The sequence below is a fragment of the Callorhinus ursinus genome, unplaced genomic scaffold, assembly GCF_003265705.2.
Source record: "Callorhinus ursinus isolate GAN/ISIS: 27379988/994484 unplaced genomic scaffold, GSC_fseal_2.0 scaffold11, whole genome shotgun sequence".
Lineage (NCBI taxonomy): Eukaryota > Metazoa > Chordata > Mammalia > Carnivora > Otariidae > Callorhinus > Callorhinus ursinus.
The window spans coordinates 46,320,133-46,336,266 of NW_027397073.1; the positions used below are offsets into that span (position 1 = coordinate 46,320,133).

The 16,134-nt window shown below is 42.7% G+C and overlaps 1 long non-coding RNA gene across 2 annotated transcripts in view; it reads right to left on the reverse strand.

Annotated features, from left to right (window-relative positions):
* LOC141373687 (uncharacterized) overlaps positions 1-16,134 on the reverse strand; it is a 134,223-nt gene that overhangs the window by 39,499 nt on the left and 78,590 nt on the right. For both annotated transcript variants that reach the window (XR_012379935.1, XR_012379936.1), the window contains exons 3-5: positions 15,176-15,287; positions 14,789-14,904; positions 625-750 (exon numbers count right to left, since the gene is read on the reverse strand). This is a non-coding gene — a long non-coding RNA (uncharacterized lncRNA). The remainder of the gene's footprint in view (positions 1-624; positions 751-14,788; positions 14,905-15,175; positions 15,288-16,134) is intronic.

Genomic DNA, 16,134 nt, shown 5'->3' on the forward strand with positions numbered 1-16,134 from the left:
ATCCCTTTTACTAAAAAGAATTTATCTCTCTCTTGACCTCTCATGGAAAGTTTCCAAGACAATCTGCGTTGTATTAGAGTTACTTATACTCAAATCTTAACTCCCCTATTCGAACATAAGCCCGCTGAAGGCAAAAGCAGTGCCTTAATCATCATCACACCCCTCCTATCTCCTAGCAGAGTGCCCTGCTCCATAAATGTTTACTGAGTGATTGGATAAATAAATAGACTTAGTTAGAACCCACACCCTCTCCGCAAACTGGAAATAGATGGAGAATATGGACTATCAATGGGAGGCACTGCTCCAGCTGCTGCCACAACACTGTTAATTACACAATACTTTTATGGAGCAATTCGGTGGTAATTCTTGCAGCTATTCCTCCTTAATAAGATCCATTGTGCACCATAAAATAGTAACTGGGATGCAGTTTGTATTCCACATACATCACATTTCTCTTTAGCAGGTTCTTCCATATCCATAATCTTATCATTATTACTATTACCCTCGGAAGACAGTTGACTTGCATTAATCAGGCTTGCTGCCATTCCCTTGCCAGATTTTCTGCAGTTTTATTGTGCTTTTGGACATTTTAATTAACTTGAAAAATTAATTTTAAAATCTTACCTTATTAATGCTCTGCCCCCCTGGAAATCCCTTCTTCTTGTTTATTATCACTGACCACTTGAAGATGAGGTCATTAGTGATTAAAGCTCCAGAGAACTTTCACACCGTCTTGCCGCAGACTCCGTGCTATTTTTAAGTGGGATGAGAATAATAATACAAAAATTGAAGGTGGGGGGAGACTTCTGTTGCTTTGGGAGTTAAAAGACTTATTTCAATCATGCCATAACATTTATTCCTCAACTACCTGCTCTCTACTGAAGCTCGACAATGTTAGTTTATTAATGCCATCTACAGAGCTAAGGGTCTTTTTTTTTTTCTTTTACCCACGGGACAAGCTGAAATGAGTAAGACACCAGGTTCTGTAACTCAAGAACACTGACACATAGCCAAATACTGGGACACATCAGATAAAACTAACTTCTTGATCCTTATTGCTTTTTCTGGACCTTAGGAAATATAAAGGGAGAGTCACCAAACGTGAGTTCTTTTTTCTCTGAACAAAAAAATGGCAACATCTCACAGCCAACTGCAAAAAGTTGGTGGTGGCTTCCTGGTCCATATTAATGGGGGTGTGAGGCTATATCAGGATCTTCCACAAGGAGTGTCCTTATCAGTAAGTGCTGCCTTCTGTATGCATAGGCTGAATGAGTGACGGACAGCCACATAGCTGCCTTTCCTATTATAAACATTCAGTACTCTTTTGATATAATTTACAATAGTGCTTTTCAACTTTTGATTATGAGGATCTAGTCTTAATTTCACAAATAGGATGGATTTTCATATAATCCCACAATGTCTGTTGGTACAGAAAATATCTGACAAAAAGCTAGTATGAACTCAGTAACTACTTTACATGAGTCTCTATTTCATTGATACTAACTACCTGCATACATTTAGAACATGTGGTCCATGCATGTACAGGATGTATTATTTATTGAATTTACAGACATCCCTTGGTGTGCACTGATGTATTTGCGCACTCTTTGTGTGAACTCTGTACCAGCCCACCCCGCTCCTCCTCCTTCGGCCAGAGCTGAGGGGCTCACAAACTGGAAACCCCTCATTTTAGTCACACAACTCAAGAAATGAATATGCAAGCCGAAACACTGACAGGTATGTTTACCTTGGAACAATTTCTTTTTTTTTTTTTCTTTAGTAGCTTAAAACAAAAATCATTTTATTAGATCGAACATTTTCAAGAGAGGGCTTATTTTGCCCTGATTCCATTTAAAATGCCTGAAGTTTTCTATAACAACAGAAACGTGGAGAACTACTTTTTCCTGCCACCTCCAGTCTGAGCTTCATTAACTAGCTACCTAAGGTATCTGTTGACAGGAAGGAACAGGCACCCAACAAAGCTGGTTTATTACAAGAGTAATATGATGGGACACATTTGCGAAGAGCTCAGCCTACTTCCCTTCCTATCATTTACTAGCTGGTGTTCTGAAGTAACTCACCTCCCATGTAAAGTGGAGATAGTGCAAGTGCCTAGATCATAAGGCTACTGAGACAATTAACTATATGTCTAGAGATTAGCCCAGTGTTAGGAACATGGTAAGTACTTAATAAAGATCAACCAGTATCAGCAGCAGCAATAGTAATGGGGGTGGTGGTGGACACATAGCTGGGCCCCATGAAAACGATATGAGTCAGAATCTCCAAGTCTCTCACCAGGGGCTGCAGAATTTCTTGCTGATATGGTTGGTTCCCTTTGCTGCAGACCGTCTTCCCTTCGCCTCTTCTGTAATTCTGCCTGAACATGTCAAAAAGGAAATCCTACCACTAGAAGATCCGTGGGTTGGTTGATTTTGCTCCCTATTGATTGATTTTGCTCCCTATTGCCTCATACAATGCCAGGCACATATTAAGTCCTCTGTCAACCAATATCGGCAGCATGTATGGGCTCTCAAGGCACCCACTCTGAACACCACTCTACATGGTCTTATTAGTGCCAGTAACTCAGCACCATCTGAATGACTCAGTGTCTGTTTTCAACAATATATTCCAGGGAAAAGAATGTGATTGGCCTAACCATGGGTCAAGTACTAACTATAATCAAGACAGCAGGGGCCAGACAGGCAAGATCACATATGGCTGCCCATTCTAGAATAAATTCTCTAAGGAGGAATGGAAATGAATAGAGCGTTATGAGCATCTTTTGTTTATATAGTATAAAAATTCAGAAGAGAGATGATTTAGGGCTGGCAAGATGGATTAACCATGGCTTCATGGACTAAGTGGTATTTCAGGTGGGTTTTGAAGGATAAAGTTTTGATAGGATTGTTTTCATATGTATAATGTTTACTAAATTTGGCTTAATATTTTACAGTGAGCAAAAGCACACTCTACCATTCTGACAAAATTTTTGTTTAATTTCTATTATGTACAAAGCAGTATAGTAAATACTGTTAGATATGCAAAGACACATGAGCAGGTCCTGCCTTCAGGATCTTTCCATTGGTTGAGGGGAGACCTAGATGTATGAAGACAGGGGCTCTAGGAGTTAAAAAGGTGAAGAGAGCCTTTTAGGTTAGAACAAGAGTAGAGCTGGCTTCCTGGAGAAGGTGTGACTTGTGCTAACCACTGGCTAAGCACGATTAGGCAGAGAGAATGAAGGAGGAGTCCTCTTTCTTCGTGGTTTACAAAACAAACCCCCATTCCCAACCCCCTTGTCCCTTCCCACCTCCATCATAGAGCCTGGGACACATGCTCACTTTCCCAGCCTCACAGGACTTCCGGCCAATGAGACACAAGTGGAAGATGATGGTTGTACCTTTATTAAGATGATGCTCTGCTTAATCAAGGTACAACCATCACTGGAGCCCTTCTGATTTGAACAAGTATGTGATGCCTAAGACTGCAATAATGTTTCTCCAGCAGTGAGGCTCTTTGGAAGAGAGAAGTGAGCTCCCTCAAACGGACCCAGGCAAGCAAATTTGAGGAAACTCCTCCGTTAGGTCTTTCTTTTGCAAACTGGTCAAAAATATTTTATGATCCTATGCTGCAGACTAAATGTCCTCCCAAAATTCTTAAGCTAAATCCTAACAGCCAATGTGATAGTATTTGGATGTGGGGCCTTTGAGAGGTAATTAAGCCATGAGGGTGGTGTCTTCATGAACGGGATTAGTGCCCTTATAAAAGAGACCCCAGAGAGCTTCCTCACCCCCTCCTGCCATGTGAAGTTACAGTGACAAGACAGCCATCTATGAACCAGGAAGCAGACCTGCACCTGAGGCTAGATCTGCCAGTGCCTTGACCTTGGACTTCCCAGTCTCCAGAACTGTAAGAAATAAATTTCTGTTGTTTATAAGCCATGCAGTCCATGGCATTTTTTTATAGCAGCCTGGATAGACTAAGCCATCCTAAATGTTTAATTGTTTCCATTCCAAATTTAGATCCAGGCTTTTCTCTGCTTTCCTAAATGAATGAATACAATCTATCAACTGCCACTTGGTATTTCTTTCATGATTTACTAGAAATAGATGATGTCCTCTCAAAGATTCTCCCTCACCACAGCAACATACCTTTTCTAACTAGGCCTGGTCTTAAGCATTCTTTGATAAGCCCTCTGCTCGTGACGCATTACCTTTTTTTCCAAGTATGATTTTTAAGGAAGAAATGAAAAGGCAGAAATACCTTATTAACTTTGAAGAGGGGAGAAAAGAATGACTAAATCTGGCTCAAAATATGGAAAATTGGCCATGCGTTCAGTGTTGGGTGACCTGCCCATCACCATGATACACCGACTTCATCTTTCTCTCCAGACTCAATGAGCTGAGGAAGGTGAGAATTTTAATAGAAACTGAAAATAATCTCCACAGTGAGAAGCCCTGTGCTTTTTCAGGATCCTGACTGTCTCCATCATCAAATGTTAAGAGTGTAAGAGCTGCTATCATTTCATGGGATGAAAAAAAGGCAGAGCAGGGGAGAGCTTAGAAAATGAATGAAACTCATCAAGAAATTTTTTCAAAGACAAAGTCAAATCGGCAACTACTTTTGAGTACATAATCAGGACTGGGCCCTAGGGTCTGAGAGCCCCCGTCATCCAGAGCAGACAGGAAGAGAGGAAAACCCAACACCTGGCTGTACACCCCCACCCTAGACTTTCACAGGTGACTGGCTGCCAAGGCCAATGGCAAGGCCCAGGGGGGCCAGTGTGGAAGGCTTGTTTCTGGCCATCAGCTGGCCCTATCCACATGAGTATGCCAGTGGAACGTAACGGCTCTGGAGTCAGAGACCAGCTCTTCCACGTTCCAGCTGTGTTACTCTGAGTCATGTTACTTAATTTCTGTGAGGTAATGGCACTTACCCATCTGTAACATGGGGCTGTTTGGATAAATTGCTGTCATGCATCTAAAATAATTAATGTGGCTTGTGACACATTATAAGAACTCAACAAATGTTGTCTCTTATTATGTTGCTATGGTTGTTGTTGTTATGACCAGTGGGTCCAGAGGTGTCTCTCATATCCAGATGGCACTTTGTAGATACTGAGGGAATGAATGAATGAACAAACAAGTGAGCAAACTAACGCAGGAATAAACAATAGGAGAATTGTCACAGGCAGTACACAGCTAACCGTGGGTTCAGTGAGTTCTGGGGTAAATAATTTTCTTTAAGCCTCATTTCTCTTTTTAAAAAAAAAGTGTGTTCATTTTTAAATCAATATTACACTATGCAGATTTTTCTAATATACTTCTGGAACAAAACCCCCTTTAATATCCAAAATATTACAAGCATAATGTTTGACAAATATAGGGTTACTTAGAAATGGGAAGCAGCCTTTATTAATCCTCAGTGTAGTAGAATTTGTTTAAAATTCTGTTATGATTTGTTGAGGGCTGAGAACTCAGCTTGTCACATTCACCCAGGGAGTGTGGCTCTTAAGGAATAAATTAGAAATTGGATACACATCTTCAAAGGGACTGTGTGTCTTTTTTAAATGTCTGTTGAGATCTACTCACCTAGAAGAGGAAAAAGAAGATCTGCAGAGCTTGACCACTGCATAGCAGGTCAAGAGTAGGAGCGGCTACTTTGAAGAGAGGCTATTTAGAACAGTCTGGTAAGCTCAAAGTGAGTAATTAACATCAGCAGCACTCTAAGCAGAAGTGAAGGTCAAGCTGGTGGTCAGACGGTCTGACCAAACCTCACCCATGCCTACTACCTATGGTTAAACTCCTCAGTATGGCCTCAGGGGCTTCTATCCTTGGACCAAATCTCCCCTTCCAGCCTTACTGCCCGTTCCCTCTTTCTGGGCATTCTGCGCCCTACTCACACAGGGATCCTTGCCATTTATTGAACACGCCATGCATTTCGTCTTGGAAGATGGCTCTTGGCAGAAGTGGAGTCCAAGGCTATGGCTAGCTGGGCAGAATGTCTGGGCATTCTGCGCCCTACTCTCAAAAGTTGAGTCAAAATGACCAACAGCTGACAAAAATGACCTGGGACAACCGACAGGAGAAGTATAGATAGTTCAGTCTTGGCCCATCAAAGCAAAAATTAAGTTAGCAGCAAGAAAATAATTGCTCTTAGGTACTTTTCTAAACACATTACCCATGTACTATGCAGGTTATACATAGGAAATGAGATATATGTGCTGTTATCTAAGTTAAAAGTATCTTAAGTTTCAAAGAGGCACACTTGCAGTTTCAGCCTGGCATCATTTCTTGGAACCTAGATCTGCTTATTGGGCAAATTCTGTTTCCCAACTGAACCCACAGTAGGGGGTCAGCTTTAACTTTTTACTTGGACCAATTCAGAGTGTCTTTTCCAGTTGTCTAGCTAACCATAGCCTTGGACTTCACTTCTGCCAAGAGCCATCTTCCAAGACGAAATGCATGGCATGTTCAATAAATGGCAAGGATCCCTGTGTGAGTAGGGCACAGAATGCCCAGAAATAGGGAATGGGTGGTAAGGCTGAAAGGGGAGATTTGGTCCAAGGATAGAAGCCCGTGAGGCCATACTGAGGAGTTTTACCATAGGTGGTAGGCATGGGTGAAGTTTGGTCTTTGTAGTACCAGATGAGACCCCTTTCTAGAATTAGCTTTACAAATCTATTGTCTGTATACAAGACATTATTTAAAGGTTTCTTTAAAGATTTTATTTATTTATTTGACAGAGAGATAGAGAGCACAAATAGGCAGAGAGGTAGGTAGAAGGAGAGGGAGAAGCAGGCTCTCTGCTGAGCAGGCAGCCTGATGAGAGACTTGATCCCAGGACCCTGGGATCATGACCTGAGCCGAAGGCAGCCACTTAACCGACTGAGCCACCCAGACGCCCCTTAAAGTTTTTTTTTTTTATTGCAATACCTAATGTCAGAAATAGTCAAATCTCATTTTTACCTTTTTTTAATTAGAGGGGGGAGGAGCAGAAGGAGAGGGAGAGAGAATCTTAAGCAGACTCCATGCCCAGTGCAGAGCCCAAGCCAGAGCTCAATCCCACGATCCTGAGATCATGACCTGAGTAGAAATCAAGAGTCAGACACTCAAGCAACTGAGAGCCACCCAGGGTGCCCCTTACCTTTTATTACTATATATTCTATAATAACTTCTTTATCCACATGTTTGCCTCCTAAGAAGAGCATGTTTTTAATTTATACCATATTTGCTCACATACTTGATTCTTGATTTTGTTGCCTCCCCCATGTTGAAAAGAAAATATATTTTTCTGTAAAATTCTACATTGCTCCTCTCTCACCCAGACAGATTCTCCTCTCTCATGAGTGCAGTCTTATGGCTGTTCAGGTCCCTGAACCCCCAAGACCATCCATCCCAGTGTTCACCACTATCTGAAATATTTTGGAGCTTCATGGTTAGTATTATGAGAGAAAGAATCTGACTGAGTCAGTGTGAATCAGGTATCTACCCCTCATCTCATCAGGTTGGGGAAACCAGGTCACCTGGCCTACATATGGCCACAAGACCCCCTCTTCCAGCCATAACCGAAGGATTTGTGTGAAGAACTGAGCACAGGCTGGTCATGAACTGCAAGTATGCTTACCACCTCTCTCTTTTTCAAACATGAGTGATGAGTGCTGCAAGGCAGCATTTACTTGTGGGGGCAGTTTTGTGGATGCCAAAGAACTTATAAAGAAAAAGAAACCCATTAACACAATTTGATTCTGACTAAATTGCTGCTGATTGTGGTTTAATTCTGGATGGGTTGTTATTCTTCAGTTAACCAAAGATAAGAGACATAATAATTCAAGGGTAATTGGCAAGATGGACCATAATTCAAATTATTATCTGACTAAAGTCTCTAGACCTGAATTAAAGTGATAATATCGGGGGGGGGAGTGTGTTTTGAAAAGAAATCGAGTTTACCATATGTAATCAAGACATTAGTGGGGTTTCCATAGCTCTTAAGAGATAGATGAGATGTCCTTATTCCCATTTCACACTTGAAAAAAGTCCAGCATCTACCCCAGAGTTCCTGTGGCTTACTATTCACCTCTGCTCCAAGCCCCTGTTTCCATAGGTTAATTCAGTTTATGGATCAACCTACCACCGACATCTTCTGTCCATACCTGTTCCCTTCACGCGGTATTAGTCTCAGCTATGGGCTCTGCCCCTTTCTCTCCTTGCACCAGATTGAAAAATCTCATGCAAGGAATAGTGGACTTTAATGAAGATGTCAGGAGACAGAGGATGGCATCGCTGCTCTGTGCCCCCTCCTTTGGCTGCCCCAGGTGGTAGTTAATCCAGAGAGAGTGGGCTCTGCCTCAGATCAGCAGCACCACCCAGAGAAGAGGAAGCTGGAAATAGAGACAAGAAAGCCTGGGAAATGAACCGATCTGTAGAGGCAGAATGTCAGATGGTGGAGTCCCCAGAGTTCTCACCATCATAAATCTAGAAATCATGAGAACAGCAGCAGAGCAATGGGAAATCTAGACTAGGGTCAGATATAGTTGAAGCTCTTTTAGCCATCCTCCCCCCTGTCCTCCACCCCCTGCCCATGGATGACTTTTCTCTGCAAAGCATTCTCACTGATGCCCATGGAATTCTGAAGCCCAGACACCAAGAGGCTACACTCCAGTAGCCGAATGCCTGGCAAGAGTCCCTGTGTTTGTTCCTAAGCCCGCTTATACCATGTACGTGTGCATCGCTTGACTGTAAATAAGAAAAGAATTTGAACTGGTGTTTCTAAAAAGAAAAAAAAAAAAAAGAACTGGTGTTTCTGTGAAAACTAAGCTGAAGTCTTTGGGAAGACTTAAGACAACTTGCCAGCACATGAGCATAAGAAAAGACACTTGCAAAAGACTTGGAGAAAATTATAAAAATCCAAAATGATTCTGAACTCAAATTTCTTCTAAAGTCTCAAGTTTTCTTTCCACTAAGAAGGGGAAAATGTGGAATGTATAAGTGGTGCACTCTAGGTGTGATTTATACACATAGACTCCAAAAATCAGAGCCATAAAGAAGAGGGCTTAGCCCTATTGCAAGGATGGGGATTTACTACTGTGTATGCTTTACATTTTTCAAAGCCTTATTTTAACTGTATTTTTTAAATTAATTCAACACCTTGACTATGTCAAAGAAGAGGGCTTATGCTGGGCTTGGAAGGTATGGGAAACAGAGATTAGTGCAGTTGAGTGTCCCAGGCTTGCTCTGAAAGTCTAAATCCTGAGTCTAGCTGGCAGCAAAGGAGACGTGGGGCTGCAACAGGAGTGATGGGGGCAGGGCAGATGGAGATGCACATGGGGGAGCCCCACAGGCCTGGTTGAGCCACCAGGGACCGGGAGGGTGACCTTTGCTCACATCCTCACTGGACAAGAACGGAGATGATTGGGACATCGTGGTTGCTGATCTATGTCTTGGCTTAGCTAGGAATGCCTTAGCAGCTGGAATGATTCTCAGAGTAGCAGTGAAGGAATAATGGAACCAGTTGGAGAACGTGAAAGAGCAGGAAGAGGATGATCCATCCTGGGCTGCAGAGCTCAGGTATTGGGACACATCTGCGATCCCTCCCCTTGCCGCCTCTTAAGTGTTCTTGGGACTCAGAAATCCCTTGGTGCTCAGAATGGCTCTAGGAGTCAGGGTGCACTCAGGTGGGATCAGGGTGCTGGACCCAGATTCCAACCTCGATGCGCTCAAGGTCTAGGGGAGGGTAACGGTGTGCAGCAGCTTTGTGAGCTTAGAGCAGTTAGCACTATGCAAGGTCTAGGTTTAGCTACAGACACCCATTTCCAGCCTGGGAGCCTAAGAATCATTTAGAAAGTTTTGTTTTTGTTTTTGTTTTTGTTTTTGAGAAAACTGTGTCTCTATTTCCAAATATAACAGGGTATCACCAAATGAAACTGTCCCTCTCCCTCATACACACAACCCCATGCACATCATGGTTTTGTTTTGTTTTGTTTTAACTCAGGAGAAAACTGAAAAGAAATGATAATTGAGTTTGGTTTGGCCCCCCCATGGCATCATTTCTCACTGAATAATCCAGGTTTGGGGAAACTGATGTCAGATTATCATGTTCATACCACAGGGCCAGACAATATCTTTGTGGTTAGGTGTGTGACACTACCTGAATGGAATGAACAATTGTGGGGGGCAATCATTTTAAGAAAAGGTCAACCTGAGACCAAAAAATATGTAGAAACCAGGAGGTCAACCTCATGCAGGGAAAAAGGAAAACACTTACTCTCTGAGTCTGGAAATCCATTAGGATTAATAATCATGCGTGGAGGGGTAGAAACATGTTGGGAGATGAGGACAAGCTATCTCTAGTCATGTGGAAATAGAGAGCCTACGAGGGGTCTGCGTGTGGGTAGCTGCTATAAATGATTCTCTCTATTGTGCCTCCCTTTACTATTAGTCAGGATGACTCTGGGTTTCTCATAATAGAAACGCAATTCAAACTAGCTTCAGCAAAAACATAATTTATGGGCTCATAGGATTTCAGGAATTGCTGAATACCCAAATTGAAAAGGCAGAGATGGAGGTGGAGCTCAGGAACATCTGAACCCAGGGACCCACATGCCTCCAAGACTCCTGTCCCTCATCACCACTTTTATCGACACGACTTTATTCTCTCTCACCAGTTATCTCTTCTTGCAGTGGTAAACATGGCCGCCACGGGCTCTTGAATTTCACATCTTGAAACTACTGCTCTCAAAGAGACTGCCTGCACCTCTCCCTTTGTCCCAAGGGAGGATTCTTATTGGTCTACTGTGGATCAGGTGTCTTTCACTGGACCAATCGAGGCCAAGGGTGGTGGGCACTGTTCCCATCACCAGCCCTTACAGTCACTGTCACTTTTTTGTGGTTCACATAGCACTCGTGATGAACTGAGCTTACTGATATCCACTACCTGTCTTCCTGACTGGCATGTAAGTTTTTTAAGAATAGACACATTTCTGATTTGTTGACCACCGTATCCTAGCACCAAAACAATACTTCAGCACATGAGAGCTATTCAACAAAGATTTCTGAATTAACACATCATAAACCCAGTAAAAAAATCAAGCCATATGTGAAATTCATGAGCCATTAAAAGCATATTTTGGAGAAAATTGCTATGCCAAGGAAAAATAGAAATGGATATAAAACTCCGTTTCCAATAGAACCCTAATTTATAAATAAGCATAACTTTAAAATGCTATATCTCAAATGGGAGAGGTAAAGTGAGCAGGAACTCATCAGACTCTAGAGTTTGCCAACAGACCCTCATTCCATGCAAAGGAGATGAAAAAGGAAACCAAAGGCAGAGGGAGGCTGTGTCCCACTGTCCCCTGGGTTCCTGGTAGGGACCCTGGTAGGGTTGCCAGATAAAGTACAGGTTTCCCAGTTATGTTTTTTTTTCAAAGAAACAACAAATAATTTTTAGTAGAAGTATGTCCCAAATACCACCTACTAAATAATACTAAAAAATTATGCATTGTTTATCTGAAATTCTCATTTACCTGGGTGTCTAGTATTTGTATTTGTAAACCCAGCGACCCTAGTCCTTGGGCAGCCCAGTGCCCACCCAGGGGGCCAAAGAAGTACTGTAACAGCAGTGTGGCATGGAGAAGAAGGTCAGGAGAGAGGGCCTGGCGTCTTCCTGGGCTTCAAGTTGACACAGAAGGAATACTGCAGGTGTTCCGGCATGCTCCAAAGGGAGGATGCAGATGATGGCCAGCATCCACCCTGAGGAGCTGCAAGGTGGCCCAGAGTGGAGGCTGAGTAGTGGGATGGAGCAGGCCAGCTGCTGGACGACCTGCGGCCAAGTCTCAGGGGATCTGTGCGCATGGCAGAGCTGAGGTGGGTCTGATCCAGCAGAAGGACCCCGACCCTGACCAAGCCAAAAGGAGTTCCCCTGAGTCACACCAGCTCGTACCTCTTAGCTGACTCTAACAGCATGCCGGCAGAGACAACAGACATCTTTGCAGAGGCCAAAGGAGCTTCTGAGGAAGGCACAAAGACCAGCCCATGGATTTTCCCCAGTCTCCCACAAAGTGACACCGATAGACAGTTCAAAGATGGGTATGCATGCATCCCAAAAACAGTGATTCAGGCTGAGTTTACCATCTTTCTGCCATGAGTGAAAATGTAGACATCAGAGAAAAATGAAAACCAATAAAGAAAATGAAGAACATTACCCCTTTTCTTCATTCTATCTATACATACAAATATGGGAGGGGAGAGAATTTTTCTTCAGGAGGGACCTGATCTTTCAAGATAACACTTTTCTCGGCCTTTCTTTGGTTGTGGAAAGTAAGGTACCCTGAACATAGTGTGAAAAGATAGGATTAAGAGAAGAATTAAAATGTTCCCTGTAACAAAGTAATCAGAATTTTAGAACTTTCTCCTAAGGAGCTAAAGCATTGAGAGACCTGGCTGAGAAGTAGACCATAGCAAAGAAGAAGGTCCTGGGAAAATGATGAGAAGTTAAGGCCTAAGGAAGAAGTACCCTGTGAGAAATAGTCCCCTGTTCAAGATGCCTGAGGGATATTTAAACACAGTGGTGTCTAATCTTCAGTTGTAACTAATTCTCTGTTCTGGGCAGGGTTATAATCTAACTCCCCTCCTTGAACTGAAAGCCAGGAAAATCCATTAAACACAAAAGCCTATGGTAGGGTCACTAGAGACTTTAAGGATTGACAGTGAAGAGATGAGTTGCCTTGCAGATTCTGCAGTGCACAACCTGCACACCCATGCGCAGTGACCCTAACTGATCCAGGAGTGGAAATGAAGAAATCTTCCTTCTCCCCGAAGTACATGAGAACAAGATGATCCTCAAGAGGGAGGGCAAGGAAGGTTAAATTGCATTATTACCTGGATTAGAGAAGGAATAAAATATATCAAACTGAGAATTGTGATTATCTCTAGGTGCTACAATGGGTGACTATTATTTCCTGCTTAGTGCTATGTTGTGCAATGAATCTGCTAGGAGGGAAAAATGATTAAGAATCAAAGGAATAATCACACAACAGGCAAACAGTGATGATGGAAGGGCTGGCCATGTCCAGCCTCTCATCCCTGGACACCAGCTGGGGTCTGAGTCACCTGATGCTCTACCTTCCTTGGTTGTGCCTAGCTCAGGAATTGGGAGGTCTGAGCCCACACCTGGAAGGTGCCAGTGCCCTAGGAAGAAAGAGAATGCCTGCAGGGCAGTGGTGGGTGGGAGGTAGGACTGGGGCTGGGGAGACAGACTCTGCAGCAGGACTGGGGCAGGATATCTTGTGTTGAGAAGCTGTGCTGAGATGTGCACTTCACCATCCCAGACGCTCACCACATTGCCTCTCAATCTTGAGCAAAATGTCAAGAAATGAGGGGGTGTTTTCATATTTTTATCCCAGTGTCTCTCTGGAACGTACTTTCATTACTCTTTATAAAAATTTTACATTTCAAAATTAGCAGGTTTTTTTAATCATGCCATTTTTCTCTCTAGAAAACCTTAGAGGGTACACAGTATCGCTTCCTCTCTTTACAGATTGCACACTTGAGCCTCAGAGAAGAGAAAGGATGAAACCAGGATTACATAGTGCATTAGTCAGGATTCTCCAGAGAGACAGAACCAACAGGATGTGTATATAGAGAGAAAGAGATGGATTTTAAGGAATTGGCTCGTGTGATTACGGAGGCTGGAAAGTTCAATGTCAGCAGGGTAGGCTGGCAAACTGTTGCTCCAGAGGAGAGCTGATGCTGCAGTTCAAACCTGAAGGCCATCTGCTGGCAGTATTCTCTCTTGCTTTTGGGAGGTTAGTCTTTGGTGCCATTTAGGCCTTCAACTGATTGGATGAGGCCCACCCACATTATGGTGGGCAATCTGTCTTACTCAAAATCTACTGATTTAAATGTTAATCTCAGCCAAAAACAACCTTACTGAAACATTCAGAATAATCTTCGACCACATATCCAGGCACCATAACCCATCCAAGGTGATGCCTAAAATCAACCATCACAAATAGAGAGTTACAAGTAGAAATGGAATTAAAATCCAAACCTCCCGATTTTCAGAATGCTCACTCACTCCATCATGTGACCTCAATAAGACTTAGACTTTTGGGAAAAACAAAACTAAATGCTGGGGTCTTAAAATTTTCAATGCTAGAAGCTAGGGGTGGTGAAATATTATACTTAACAAATGTATTCATTTATATGCTTTAAGTGATTTTCCCTAACAATAAGGCTACTTGGACACATTTCAAAGCAAGAAAGAAACAAAACATAATTTAGAGAAAACGAATCCAAGACCCCCAGCTCTATAAATCCCACACAGCATCCCAACCCCACCATAAAATAATATTAATAAAATATTTTTGCAGCCCTTTGAGAGCCATAGATATTAGATCCAGAATATCATGAAATATCAGACAGCGAGAGGTACGAGCACCACACGTAAGCTCAGAACAAGTTCCTCAGGTGGTCATTTCTCATCATTAATCCTGAACAGGCGATGTGATTCCTTATTGGAGGAGGAGCACATTAGTGTTCACATTTTCCACTTCCCTTGAATTTCAATTTTAGCGCTTTGAATTGTACCTCCCACAGTCTTCTTTTTCTTCATTAAAGGGAAGAGAGAGGATGTAAGCTTTGAACTTAACATCTCATTGAGAAGGCTGTGTTATAGGAGACTTCCCACCTTCACTGCTCTAATTTACTGGAAGAATGTTTTATTAGCTAAAGAGGTAAAACTACCCCTCTTTAAGATTTCCACCATACTTCTACTACAATAACATCGTTACCATAGCAAACTGTGGATTTCAGTTCAGTATCATCTTTTCTCAGGACTTAGGTAATGAATCCACGTGAACACTCCAAATGCCTCGAGAAATATTTGGAGACCACTGCGAATTCGAATCTAGACAGAAGAATTAACAAGTACTTCAGCTCACAAATGTTATCAAGCAGGAAGCAGTTGCTGAGAGGGACAGACCCGTAACTGAGCAATGAATTATAACGCTGCCATTATACCCTTATAAGAGCCAACATACAGGACCTCGGGATAAAGGGGCAATCCATTCCGCCTTCAGGACTGCGGACTTGGGCAGGCAGTGTCTCAGTCAGCTCAGAGTTCCATAACAAAGTACCAGAGAAGAGGGGCCTTCAACAGCACAAAGGTATTTTCTCACGGTTTTGGAGGCTGGAAGTCCAGGTGCCATCAGGATTGGTTTCTGATGAGACCTCTCTCCCTGGCTTCAGCCAGCTGTTGACATCTCCCTGTGTCTTTGTGTGGCCTTTTCTCTGTGCACAAGCAGAGAGAGGGAGGGGGGAGAGAAGGATCAGTCTGGTTGTCCTAATCGATTAAGGCCCCACTCTTATGACCTCATTTAACCTAAATGGCCTCCTTAAAGGCTCCGTCTCTATTACAGTCACATTAAATACAGTCACATTAAATACAGTCACATTGGGGGTTAGGGCTTCAACGTACAACTTTTGAGGGGACACAGTTCAGTCCATAATTCAGGCAATATTAACCAACCTAAAAGGTCTTTTTCTACTGTTTCAACTTTACGTGGAGGATTTTTTCTTTCCCTCCTCTCACATTTTCTCCTCCTCCTTCTCGTCTCCCTTCGTTTTCCTGTTAGATGCAGATTAGATAAGCCTCGTGGTAAAGCAGAAAATGTTTTTCTTCTGTTATTTTTTAATGCAGTGAGGATTCAGGAGGCTTTCTTTAATGCAAAGGAAATGATTCACAGTTATCTCAAAAGAACCCAAAACATATTTTTCTAAACGGTCTCAAGGATTTATGCTTGCTCTGACCAGATCCAATTCAACATGGCGATCAAAACACAAGCTGGAACACATACCAGACCTGACTTCAGGAGAGTTCCTTCTCACATGTATTTAACCTATGCAAATTCAACTGTATGCACTTGAAGGATGGGTGGAGGGGAGTGGAGGGGGCAGACATACTCTCTACAATGTGATTCCGAATACTAGTCATTCGGTATACCTGGCATTCGACCAAAGAAAAAGCGAAACGTTCTGACTAGCAAGGGAAATTTTACCATAGGTAGATTTGTTACAGCAGAAGATGCCCTAAGACATCGATGCTATATTAGATGGGCAAGTTAAAATATTTTCAAGG